This window comes from Lactuca serriola, chromosome 2 (assembly GCF_051521515.1).
Source record: "Lactuca serriola cultivar US96UC23 chromosome 2, Lser_US96UC23_V15, whole genome shotgun sequence".
Lineage (NCBI taxonomy): Eukaryota > Viridiplantae > Streptophyta > Magnoliopsida > Asterales > Asteraceae > Lactuca > Lactuca serriola.
Window position 1 is genome coordinate 224,606,786 of NC_136409.1, and position 14,783 is coordinate 224,621,568.

The window sequence follows — 14,783 nt, forward strand, 5'->3', positions numbered from 1 at the left end:
GATTGATCTGAAAAGTACAAGAAATAAAGCAACGGTTATAATCTGCTGCTTCCACACAATTATCATCTACATTGTCATCAAACATCTCATTGGGTCACTACCAGACCTAACCAAATCAAAAACGAGAAATTATTACTCAATAACATCTAATCTACCTCCAGAGTGCATAATACTTAGGTCATCCACATCAGTGTAATGCCACTAATCTTTCAATTGTGACACATCAGCTTTGCAATTACTACTCACATCAGTGCAATAACACTCATCTTTCAAAAGTGGTCCCCACTGCCACATCAACAATTACTTTATATATATATATATATATATATATATATATATATATATATATATATATATATATATATAAGTGGTCCCCACTGCCACATCAACAATTACTTTATATATATATATATATATATATATATATATATATATTAAATATTAATATTTACATAATAATAAATAAACATAAATTTTATTATTATAATTAAAATAATATTTTTAAAATAAAATAACTAAATTATAATAAATATTAAATTTATTTTACTTTATTAATTATTTAAATATTAAGACGTTTCAAAAAACATTAATTATAAAACAAATACTACAATATTAATCCTCATTTTCTTCGTCTTCAAATCGGTTCCAAATATCTTCAATCGAATCTGCTTGTAGTTTTTGATTTATGGATTTGTTACGAATTTTTGCATGACTCCAAAGATACATTTCATATGAAGGTAAACGATTTCGAAAAATTTCAGGCCTAACTATATTAAAATTAACATCATTATCTGTATAATCAAATTGATAAATATACGAATCACGTTCATCTTCCACAATCATATTGTGCATAATGACACAAACTCTCATTATTTCTCCAATTATTTCCTTGCACCGCATACGCGATGGTCCACTAATAAAATGCAAACCTTGCTTGTAATACGTCAAATGCTCTTTCAACAGCTTTCCTAGCCGCCTCTTGTTTCTTTGCAAATAGTGCATGTTTCGGTCCTTGAGGTAATGGTATTGATTTTACAAAAGTAGCCCAATTAGGATAAATTCCATCCGTGAGGTAGTAACTTAAGTTGTAATTGTTACCATTCACTTGTGTGACAACCGTCAAATTCAAGTCAAAGTCAAAGTCAACAAGTCAAAGTCAAAGTCAAGTCAACAAGTCAAACCGGTCATTTGTATAATACTTGTATTATTAAAAGTTATTCTATAAAAACGTACATTTGTATGTCAAGAATTCAAGTGTCTCGGTAAATCTATGTGTTTATTAATGTGAAACCCTAACAAGGGAGTTAAACGCATCAAAACTAGAGATGGCAAAAAAACCCGTACCCAACGGGTACCCGAAACCCTAACCCGAGTTGACCAGGTAAATCCCCGAGTTGACCGGGGATGGGTACGAGGATGGGTATTACCCGAATATAAAAAGCGGGGATGGGGATGGGGATGGTTTTACCTGTCGGGTACCCATACCCGTACCCGAAACCGGCTCCGATGGGTACCCGATATATATATATATATATATATATATATATATATATATATATATATATATATATATATATATATATATATATATATAATATTTATGTTTTTATTTTTAATAATGCATAAGCAAATGTTCATTAGAATAAATAAGGTTTTCTAACAATCAAACGTATAGTTTTGGGAAGACTTTTTATGTCTTTTTTTTGCAAAGAATGATTTAATTTGTAACCTTGAATGTTATTGTTCGTGTTTGAAGACATTCAGTGATTATAGTGTTTTATATTAGTTCTGTTAGCTTTTGTTTGTTGGTTAATATATAATTATGAGTTATTTTTCATAAAACTTCAAAACTTTGTAACGGGGAAAAATCCCCGATTACCCATTGGGGATCCCCGATACCTATTAGGGATGGGGATGGGGATAGATTTTTAATCCCCGATGGGGATGGGGTCGGGTATGGGGATGGGGATGGGGATTCGGGTATGGGATGGGGAACACGAAACCCGGTATACCCGTACCCATTGCCATCCCTAATCAAAACACGACTAAGGACCCTTTCAGGGACTTAAAATAATCATAAATGAAGTATAACGGGGTCCACGGACCTTGCTTTGCAAGATTATTCGATAAAAATGGCTAAAAATGAATCTCTCTCAAATTTCTCCCAATCTCTCCCAACTTTTTATAGTCATCTGGGTAATCCCGACCCTTAACGTGGCCAAAAATCTCGCAAAACGGGGAGTTATATTGAAAAATAGCCATTTAGGGTCGAAACTCCTCTTAGGAGCCGAAAGTTTCAGAACCGAAAGTGTCAGAAGCCTCTCGGACCGAAGCCAGCAGCGAGGACCGAAACCAGCAACGAGGACAGAACCTTGCCCCCCCCCCATTCGAGACCCTCACATCCCCCTTCGGACCTTCGAACCCTCGGCCAACTCTCGGTTCCTTCTTTCCTCCTCTTACTCTCGGTTCCCTCTTGGTTCTCACACTCCTAGGAGCCAAACCTCGTAGGTTCGGTCCCTAATGTCCGGTTTTCGACTACTTTCGACTCCTAAGCCCGTTTTTGACGGGATTTTTTCACCAAATTCATATTTTTATCATTTTTAACCCCCAGAACTATTATTTTATTTATTTCTCAATGATTTATTAATTTAAAATCATTATTTTATATTAAGAGGATAATTACCCCACAAGTGGGTCAAGTGTGCACACTTGACTTCCATGTGTCACCCTCTCACTTGCCACCTTATCAACATCACACAAACCAATGCATACATCACTTCAAACTCACAACTTGCTCCAAAAACTCCCCTATATAAAGAAATCCCTAGAGGATTTCTTGATTCACTTGATCATTCCCACACTGTTACACCTTTCTTACCACACAAATGAACTTATTTTCTCTCATCCTCCAGCCACTTTTAGAAGTGTTCTTGAGCTATTACTTCACTTTTTGGTAAGTATTCCCTCAAAAATCAAGTGTTATTCCATGTTTTCATGACATCGTTGAATCATCTACACACATTCTAACGCCAAAGAATCGTTCTTAGGATCATCCAAGCTTTTACGTGTTCATCAAGCGATCTTGACTTGATACTCCTCGTCTTGACCTTCCACTCTTCCAAGAATCACTAAAGGTGAGTTCACACCCCTACATTTTCTAGTTTTCTTTAGTTTTCATGGGGAAATACAAGTTAAAACACCAAAATATATTTGAAACTTAACTTGACAACTTACAACAAAAAAGTTGTGACCTGCTCACGAACTGTTTTACCCAACTTAAACTTAATATTTTTCAAAAGTGTTCAATATGCAAATAGTTCAGGTTTATACCTTTAAAATGACTACTTGCACATCTTCATACGGATTTTCTACAATTTTTGGTGATTTTTACAAAAACTGCCTATTACTGCAGCAACGAAATCGGACCAGGTTGTGAAAATGAACATTTTCACAATGGTTTGAGACCACCAAAAATTATAAGAAAATTTGTGAACATAGTAGACGTTTTTTTTTCCAAAACTCTCTGAGTTTACGAATTTAGTTTTCGACTTACGATGATTTTTCTATAAATAATTTAAAACAGTGACAGTTAAGAATTTAATTATTAAAACAAAATAAGTGTTATTCACACCTTGTAACATGTTGAGCAAGGTGTGTAAGATTTTATATTTAGCATTTTCAATGTCATTCTATTGAAATACAAGGTCATGCTTAACAAGGTTTCGTTTACAACATAAAACATTTTGATAAAACTATACTAGGTATAGTTTGGACACCTCAAATGATAATACTATCGATTTACAAAACGAGTATTTTATTACAAACTACATGAACGTGTTAATGAATAAATTTGTGAGACATTCATCTTTAGAGTACTCTTTAGTTGTTGGGTCAAAAATATGGTTTATACTTTATTTTTCTAGGAAAATGTATTTTTGTGTCTTGTACCGTAAACAGCTTGGTGTTTACGGTCGTATAAATGTTTACGGTTGTGTTTACGACCGTAAACAGGTTTACGGCCGTAAACCCATTTACGACCCATGTCCACCAAGCCCATATTCTCATGTATATATATATATATATATATATATATATATATATATATATATATATATATATATATATATATATATATATATATATATGGGTGAGGGGTGTGAGGAACAGGGTGATGAACACTAGAGGAGCTTAAGTGTGTGCATTTGAAGGTGTTTTAGAGAGAGAAAAGAGAGTGTGTGTTAGTGTGTGTGAATCTTGTATCCAGATCTTCATTCATATCAATACATACAAGATTCATCATCATCTTCTTCTCCTTCTCTTCTTATTGTGATATGACATCATCCGTTTGATTGGGATTCCACACCATCAAACGGATCTGATTGATACACAAGCAGTTTGGGGACTTACAATTGGTATCAGAGCTTGGATTGTATCACTCATTTTTGTCAGATATGGAGCCGATTTGATCTTATTTTGAAGATATTTTTGCGTTTTTGGATAGATCTCGCAAAAATAAGATGGGTTTGTTCTTCACGTTTTTCCTAAAAATGAGTTTTTGATTGAGTTTTGGAGCAAAAAGGGTGAAAAAACGCTGTTTTTTCGTCGAGAACAACGATTTCTGAAGAGTTTACGGTCTTTGAAGGGTTTATGGTCCGGAGTTTACGGCCGGCGGTTTACGGTCGCCGGAGTTTGCGGGTGGCGGTTTGCGGCCTCGGCTCGGTGGACGGTGGATTGCGGCTCGGTACGGCTTGAAGCACGGCTCGGCTCAGCAGTAGTTCACTTCGGCAGCAGCGCGCTTCAATAAAAAAAGGAAGTTGATTTGAGGATTGGCGGGTATCGAACCCGGGACCTCTAGGTCATTGCCACACGTGTCTTACCAACTCTTCCAAGCTGCGCCTTTGTTCATTACTCCCGTTTTTAATTCTTAAACACTCCTTTTCGGATCCAACTTTCACAATTTTGACAAATTTAGCCCCCCCCCCCCCCCCCCCCCCCCAAAAAAAATCTTTATTTTAAAATTCCATTTTTAACCCAAAAATTTAGTTTTTAATTTTTTACTTTATTTTTAACCTTTGAATTTTAAAATTTGAACTTTGACTTCTTCGTTTAACTTTTAAATTTTCAAATTTAGCTTTTCAGTTTGACTTTTCAAGTTTGACTTTTTAAATTTGACTTTTGAGTTTTTTAGTTAAAGGGCATATTTTTTAAAAACAATGAGTTCTTCAAACGTTTCAGTCACTAAAGTTTCATGTACTCCATCTTGTGAAACTATGATTAAATTTCTTCGGGAACAAATTGATTTATTAAAAAGAGAAGTTGAGGACCCGAGATATGAAGGATATCAACTCAGGAAAGGATAGAAACCCATGAAGGCTGAATTAGAAACAAAAATAAAGGATTTTAGAAAAATCCAGGCAGAGTACAGTGAGAAATGTGAACTGTACAATTATGTTAGAAGGCAAAATGATTCGCTGACTGCCGAGCTTGATACATTGAAGAAAAGATTTGATTCCGCAAACTTTGCTTTTAAAAAATTTGATGGATCAAGCGAGGTAGTTGCCAACATGATCGATCACTGCATGGATTTCAAACGAAATCAGTCAAAGGGTTTAGGATATGATAGTGTACCTCCTCCTTATAATCACACATATCAGTATCAACCATTGTCCAAAGAGGAGGTTGCCAACGAACCATTCATGGTTTATGGCAAGCCATTTGGTTTTGTTTCAGGAGGATTTATTAATGTTGAAAGTACTAACGTTTCTACTTCCCCTGCAGATCAGTCCTTAGATCAGTCAAAGCACAAAGTTGAAGGTTATGTTTTTTATAACAAAACTGAGCTTGAACCTGATGTTTCTGTTTCCAATGAACACCCTTCTGTTTCTGATGATAAAGTTGATGATACATCTTGTGATGCTTTTGATGCTTTTGCATCGGATTATGTTGAGTTAAATTTTTTTGACATATTTGATTATTTGTTTGAAAATACTAATGTTCCAGTTTCTAGCACATCTACTTCATGTGCAGGTAAAGTAGCAGAAGATGAGAACAAGGAGAACACCACTGAACAAACCAACATCTCCTTGAACTCTGAATCTGTTGCTTTGAACTCAGTTGTTTCTGATCCACTTGCCATTGAGAAGTACAGGCCACCAATTCCAGTGAAACAGAGTGCCTGTTGCAAGTGTGCATGTGGGAAAAACAAGAGACAAGGCAAGGTTACGCCACCAGGGGCAGGAAGAAACAATTTCCCAGTGAAGAAAAAGACTTGTTTTCACTGTGGAACAACTGGTCACATTGCCCGAAATTGTACAAATCACGCATACGTTCTTTACTACGCACAAGGCTGGCAGAACGTGCCAAGAGGGAGATACTCCAAAAGATACCCCTTGAGATCACGATCAGACATTGATGACTGGAATGCCAAGAAGGCAAAGAATGCAACTCCCAAGGCCAAGAATTCAACTCCCAAGGCCAAGAATCAAACTCCAAAGGACAAGAATCAGAATCCCAAGGGCAAGAAGGGAATGTCGGCCAGGAAGTCCAATCCAAGAGATGCTTCCGTGAAGCCAAAATCAAAGTCATCTCAACGGCCGACATCAAGTTCCAAAGAAAGTACTGAGCTACCCATCAGATCGAAAAAGAAATGGGTTAAACCCAACTACAAATGGGTTCCAAAGGCTCACTCTCCCAAATCAACTAATGACTATAATATTTCTTCATCTTCTGTTTGTGATAAACAGGATATGTCATGGGAGAAAGTACCGTGCAAGGATGAAAAAGGTCGACCCAGTTTCAAAATGGACTAGGTTCTGAAGACCAACTGATCCCGCTCTGTGTCGGAGCAGCTATGGAGGCATGTCATCAGACTTCGGTTTGTTGGTAGTGGCTGTTCCTGGCACTTGATAGGGGACATCTCTCAACTGTACAACATTCCGACTTTTGTTTGAGAGTTTGTGTCCTTTGCGGGAAGGGAAGAAAGGAAGTGATCACTCACGGGGTTAGTGCTTAATGACATGAAGAATTTTCGGATCTGTTCTGAGATTACGCGTGATGTTCTCAGACCTTCAGGATGCAAATTCAATCGGTGACTTACAGTTTGAGTTTTCTTCTCTATACTCTTGAGTTTTTTCTTAAGTTGATTCGCTTTAAAGTCTAATTTTTGTTTTAGGATAGTTTAAATTTGCGCATTTACTTTTGTTTCTCTCATATGCACAAATTTAGGGGCAGAAATAAAAATTAGAAAATTTTAAAAAATCAAAAAAAAAAATTAGAAAATCAAAAAATCAAAAATATGTTGGTTATGAAATGTGCTTGAGGAAGATGTTTTGGGAAGTGATATGATCATGTGATAACAGGCAACCTGAGTCTGCATAACGTACCCAAAGTTGAAGGGTCTTTGCTCTGGTTTGATGCGTCGGTAGGCACGAAAGATCCTAAATGGACTTGACTAGGCATAGTTGAACTTAAGGAATTCATAGACTTGACAAATCTTGACCTAGTTAGATCTGTTTAGCCTGACAATACGACGCTTGGATAGGTTGAGAAGGGATATATATATGGGAATCTACTCGTCACATTAAATAAACCCGTATCTGGAACCGTGGTTTAACTTTTCCTCGATGTGCGGATTTTGTCCTTAATTCCGGTATTGATGGGGCGACTGGTAAATTCCGATGAATTAGGTCTGTAGAAAATTGTTTTCTCTTCTATCTGTCTGTTAGTCATATGTTACCTCCTCTACGTGACTCAAAATCTAACCTGGACTGTAACATATGCAACTCTATTTCTCTGCATATTATATCTATGAAACTATTCTTATCTGTTAGCCATATGTTGTCTCCTTTGTGTGATTAACATTCTGACTTGGTACACAGCATATGCAATGTTCTACTTCTCAATCCCTCTAAAAAACTATAATTGATAATAATCTAAATCTATCTTCTCTCTTAATGATTGTCTGCTCACCCGATGTAAGGAGTACTCTGGAAGTCCTTGATTATTGGGGCATATCAGGAAGCGGGAAACATGTTCCAGTACAATTAAAATTGAACACTCAAAGATTGTCTATAGATCTCGTAGCTCAATTAAGATGGACAACAAAATCCCTGGTCGTCGTCAGCTGAATGGTCCTTAAGATATAGTATCTAGGAACTTAGGATCAAATATAGTATCTAGGAACTTAAGTTCACTTTGTCTTATAACTAATAGTATGTCCTAATTTTGTCACAATTTTTCATGTTTAAGTGGACAACAATACAAACGATCGACCAGACAAAGACGTGAAGATAGAAGGTACCGACAAGTGGATTAAGGTTGTCTAAAAAACTTTGATCCCAAATCATTCTTAAAGTTAAATATCATTTTATTTTTGTTAAATTTGTTCATAGTTTCTTCTAATTTAAATATTAGGGGAGAATTAAAAAATTTAAAAACCAGACAAAAATCAGAAAATTAAAAAAAAATATATCCAAAAATAGTGTTATTTATGTTTTATTTCTTGTTCAAGAAAATAAAAAAAATCCAAAAATATTTTTGTTTCTGTGCTAAGTTTTCTTTTAGTTTTGTTTTGTCTTGAAAAGTGATTTCAGGTATAGATAAGACTCATAAAGTTTGTGTTGAAGATTTCTGAGCCAAAGCTTCATCTGTGAGCATCGAAGAATTCGCATTCGAAGGAGCAAGAAATGAAGATTATTCTTTTGACATTCAATCTTTCAACCCCATAAGCAAGGTGAAGCTGAATTGAAGAATATGTGACGGATTGCATTGAAGCCTCCTCAATCAGTCTGCTACAATCTTAAACCTGCTGAAGTGATCCAGAAGATTTGTTCTCTCTGATGTTCTCTCTGAAGATTCTCAAGCTGAAAGCACTATCTTTCAAGAATCAGTACATCAAGCCTCCTCACCCGACGTGTGTTCAAAGCCAAATTCTAAAGATGCTAAAGATGAAGTCAATTATTGAAGATTCATCATGTTCATCTTGAAGCTGTGAAGAATTCGAAGATTAAAGCTGAAGCCAAAGCTACCAATGAAGATTATCAAGAAAGCCAACTACTTTTTAGGGGGAGCTTGTTGGGTAAATTAAGAAAAGAAAGTTATAAACGAAGGGGGAGATTGTTGGGTCAAAAATATGGTTTATACTTTACTTTTCTAGGAAAATGTATTTTTGTGTCTTGGACCGTAAACAGCTTGGTGTTTACAGTCGTATACGTGTTTACGGTTGTGTTTACGGCCGTAAACAGGTTTACGGCCGTAAACCCATTTACGGCCCATGTCCACCAAGCCCATATTCTCATGTATATATAGGGGGTGAAGGGTGTGAGGAACAGGGTAATGAACACTAGAGGAGCTTAAGTGTGTGCATTTGAAGGTGTTCTAGAGAGAGAAAAGAGAGTGTGTGTTAGTGTGTGCATGTGAATCTTGTATCAGGATCTTCATTCATATCAATACATATGAGATTCATCATCATCATCTTCTTCTCCTTCTCTTCTTATTGTGATCTGACATCATCCGTTTGATTGGGATTCCGCACCATCAAACGAATCTGATTGATACACAAGCAGTTTGGGGACTTACATTAGTACTACAGAAAAGTCCTGTAGTTATAGCCAGAATCTCTTGTAGGGAGAGTGTGATAGTTGTATATAGATCTATATTGGGTTTGACAACCCACACATGGGCTGCTTGCAACAGCTAGACTGACAGGTCTGGGGTGACAAGTGTCATAACATTCCGACGCGTGAAGAACGTCGAGTACGAGGTCCTCGAGGCATAGTATGGTTATAACAACTCACATGGGAAAATTAACAAGCACATCGTTCACGGGAATTTAATGATTTCACGAAAAGGATTTTTATTTAAATATAAAACCACATATAAGTATGATGATTTACGTACATACACTAAGTCTTGGTTCAGTTAAGACTACACTAAACCTTTTAGAAAATAGTGGATTTTCTGGAAACAAAATTCTAACAAACTTTTAAGGAACAACATGCATTTTTCATTCATAAATTGCTTATGAACTCACCAGCTTAAATGCTGATACTCTTGCAAAAACAACTTGTATTCTCAGGTAATCAGTAATACAGGAAATAACAAGACTTTTTTGAAGTCAAGACGCTAAGGCGTAGATTTCTTTTGAACTATTTTGACATCATATGTAATTTATTTGGAAACATGTATTTTGCAACGATGTAACCTTTTAAATTATATTTATGATGGTTGTGTTTACTTTCTTCTCTATGGTTATGATACTGAACACGACGTCCTCCGCCCCCAAACGTTTCCGCCGTTCCGGTTTTGGGGTGTGACAGATTGGTATCAGAGCTTTGTTTATAGTGAACTAAGTATATCGAACCACATAAGATATACAAACTATAAATACAACGGGACAAAATTCTTTGACGTAGCCTTTCAAAAATACTTTTAAGAATAAAAAAAATCGTATTTTTATAAAAAGTATTCGTACAATCTCACTCACTAGTTCAGTATCATCAAAAACATAAAAGTATTGAGACAAGTTGGACACCATGATCTAGTTTTGGGGTATGTAGTTAGGTCTTGGACGAATATAGCCTGATCAACTATATTTAGCCAAGGTATGTCCAACGTATGCCGAGGAGGGATCATGATGAGCAACAAGTCTTCAACTTACCAAAAACCTCTAGAATCAAATGTAAAAATGCTATAAGAGTATTTTAACACAAAAACCATATTAAGCACTTTATTGTTTTGCGTTAACCAACTTCTTTTGACGCGACATCCTTCTTATCCCTATTCTCGTATAGGCGTAATGTGTAACGCCTGTGTTTCTGGTCTTGTCATTAATAGCAATGTATTAGTCTACGTTAACCTTTGTAACCCATTTTGAAATAATAAGAATGTATTATTTGAGTATTATATGTTTTGTGCTTAGTTGCGTGGCTTAAATGAATTAAGAATAAAAAATAAGCGTCAAAATAAAATATTAGATAAAGCCGATATCTTTGGATAATGTTGTAGTAGTTGAAACGAGGTTTCCGAATGTATAAAGAATGCCGAAATCCGAGTTATAACGAAGAAGTTATGATATGTCGAAGTTTCGCGACAGAACCGACACGACGCCGAATGACGTAAAATACGAATTTAAGATAGAACGATATCTAGCCTTAGTAATCTAAACAAAAGTTGAAGATTTCATTAAACCGAGAGCGTGCATAAAAAGAATGCCCACATCTGACTTCGTATGAGGAAGTTATGATTTTCTGAAGTTTCGACTTAGCAGTATGCAACCCGAATACTCGATTTGAGATCGAGCGGTTTTTTGCTGAAACAATCTAAATGAGAATCGAAGATCTCGTTAATAGTAGTGAAACGATAAAAAGATAGGAGAAAACGGACGTCGGATGAAGAAGTTATGAATTTATAATGGAGTTTTCCTATCCCGGCCTACTAAAAATAATATATAAGTAATATATTTATAATATATTAAAAATAAAGTCAAAATTAGCCAACGGAATCTAAACGTGAGTTGTAGATCATAATCTCACCTACACGTCGATATAAAGAACATCGAAAAAGGAGTATGTATGCGATAATTATGAATTTCTGACGTTCGGGGCGCGAAACCCCAAAACTGTCAGATACCACGACGTGGCAAGTCTTCTAACACCTCCTGGAGTCCCCCAGACGCAACTTGCGATGACGCATGCAGTGACGACCAAGCCCACGACGTGGCAAGGGAAAAATTTGCCCTATAAATAGATTTGAAGGGCCAACCGTTTAGGGTTGCTATTTTCTCTCTACTCTCTCCCGTTCTACCTCGATTTACGTGCAAAGAAGTACCCCTGAAGCCCTGTTATCATCCCGAGACCCGAAGCGAGTCCCGAAGCCCGAAGATCCCAAGAAGAAAAGAGTTTCCAAGCCGAAGCTCTGCCTGCGAGAAGCCCAGTGGTGAAGATATTCCAGATCTACCGAAGAATACTACTTCTGCAAGCCGTAGTGCTGTCTGATCATCTTCTGATCAAGTGAGTGTATATTCCTTTTCTTCTAAGACATAGATATAAAGTATCTCCGAGTGAATACGTGCTATGTGTATATAGATATATATATTATCTGTTACTTGGAATGAATCTGTATATTTGGAAGGAGTATTAAATGATTATCTTATCAGTTTTTAAGTTGCATATGTATGCATATGTATATTGTTATCTACAAAATGTTGGGTAGAACTTGGGTAGAAATTTGATGTGTGATAAACTGATAAGAGGCCTCGATGTTGTTGATATTGACCTAGTCATCTAGCGGAGTATGGATGACGACCACGGACTCTTTCTAGACAGTCCAGTGGAACGCTAGCAGGTTCATAACCTGTAGGTGTTGTGAACGATGTGTTCACCGGTGTACTCTATCCCCCTCATGGTTGCCTTTAGGACATCTATTGTTGAGGAAACCCTTGTAGTAATGTCCGTCCCGATGAAAATCCTAGATTAGGTCCCCTGTAATAGATGTTGTTTTAGGGACGTAAAGTGAGGATAACGGGAATGGGTAATCGGGTTATTGTTGGTTGGTGAAAATTAAATATAATTATTTATTGTGGGTTGAAAAAACCTATATGCTCACCAAACACCCAAGCCTGACCCACTTAGTCTTATTTGTATTACAGGAAGTGGCGCAAGGGCATAAGATGGATGAATCATCAAGTTGTTTTGTTTATGAGCCTATATATGTATATAAATGTTGTATGGCTTGTAATATGTTGTTTATGTTTTTGGTCTGTTTATCGGAACATGACATCCCGAATATTGTTATATAATGAAAATGCATCTCTTGATGAAATGCTTTGATAAACTTTATTTTATCATATTTTGTTTTGGGAACAAATTCCGTAACTCTTTTAAATCAAAAGGATTTACTCTGAAATTATTTTAAAAGCATAAATGAAACCGGTCTTTTCTGGCCAAGATTGTGGGGATGTCACAGTTGGTATCAGAGCATTAGTTTAAGCGAACTAGGAATTTGTAGGATTTCTAGACTTAAACTTAGAATGCTAAGTGGAGATTGTGAGGTGTGTGCCTGTTATATTATAGACACGAGCACTAGTTTATTTTAGGAAATTTGCCTAAAATGCTTCTATGTGCTAAATGTTATATGTTGCCAACCGAATCTGGAAGCCTTATGTGTGTAAGATTCTAAGTGTATGGTTACGATATTAGAACTAGCATGTAAACGTTTCGGAATGATAAGGATGATTTGAATATCTATCGTGAATGAAGATCTAAATTTCACCTTATTCAGTGTATAGATCAAGAATGGCAATAACAAGGAGTGGAGTTGGAAACGTGGACGAAAACAGGAATCAAATACCTGTAATAGAGCAAGTAGCTATTGCAACAACACCTGATCCAATAACAATGGTCGGAGTGGAATTGATGTTTCAGGCGATGTTGGATCGTCAGATGGAGGAAACTAGACGTCTGCTTAGGCAGAATCGCGAAGAACTGTCAATTCACGTCGAAGAGCCCGAAGTAAATGGAGGGCAATCTGAAGAAGGAAACTTTAGTGGGATCATGTCACACCCCAAAACCGGAACGGCGGAAACGTTCTGGGGTGGATGACGTCATGTCAAGTATCACAACATATGCAGTATAGTAATCAAAGTACAACAACCATTGCATTAATATTAATAATTTTACATAGTTTACATTGCATAGAAACAATAAAGTAATACAAGTAATAATATAGTTGCAGCTCGGTTCTAGGCTGGCATTACAAAAGCTCCCGGGTGTACCTGTCTATTGCTGACCTGAGAATACAAGTTATTTTGAAAGTGAGTATGAGCATTTTTATAAATGCTGGTGAGTTCATAAGTATTTAGTGTCATTTGTGTAAGTAAGTATTTTATTCAAAATAACTTTATAAAAAGTAGTAGTTTAGAATCTACAGTGTACTAGCGACCTTTCCCGAAAATCCTATATTTTCTAATTAGAAGCAGTCTCCTACCAAGACCCGACAGTGTTATGTTTTAAAAGAAATTCTCCCTAAAATGCTATCATTACCTAAATACGGTATTTGACTTTAAAGAGAGTAGGAGAATATCACTAGGAAAATACTAAGGGAAAATAACATATGCCTCAGCAGAAACCCTGTTGACTAAGGCAAAAGAAATCACAGACTCCAGGAGAGTATCAAATGAATGATACGCGTGGCTCAGTCTAACAAAAGAAACACAGACCCCAGACGGTATCAAATGATCGATACGGCTATCAAGGTCTAAAACAAAGAAACACAGACCCCAGACAGTATCAAATGAATGATACAGCTAGCAAGGTCTAAAAAAAAAGGGTGAATGTGAACTCGTATGTAACCATGCTGATCGACGATAGACTATCTGATGACCCTCCAGGTCACGCGTAGAGGTAGTGACAGTAGTAGTAGTGGATTCATGTCACCCATGGGCCTTGCCAGTGCAGACTATAGCTAGTAGTCAGGGTGTGGGAGTGTCAGTCCCGTATAGATCTATACACATGATGTTCACTCTCCTCCCCGGAGACTCTGGTTACACGGCATTGGCGCTATGAAGCGTCATAGTGGGAAATAGTGTGTCACATTCTAAAGTAAGAGAGAGAGAGAGAGATAGAGAAAGAGAGAGATAGAGATAGAGATAGAGACTTCTAACTATTCCGATAATAGTTACTAGGGTTCCAGAGACATGAATAATAGAGGGAGGCCTTTACTACCCAAGGCGAAGAACTGACTGAGAGAGAGAGAGAGCTTTTATGTCCATATATGTATACATGATA

General features: G+C 36.5%; 1 pseudogene; it reads right to left on the minus strand.

Moving 5' to 3' along the window:
• Positions 1-612: 612 nt before the first annotated feature.
• The window catches only part of LOC145090117 (uncharacterized), a 61,554-nt pseudogene continuing 47,383 nt past the window's right edge, over positions 613-14,783 (minus strand).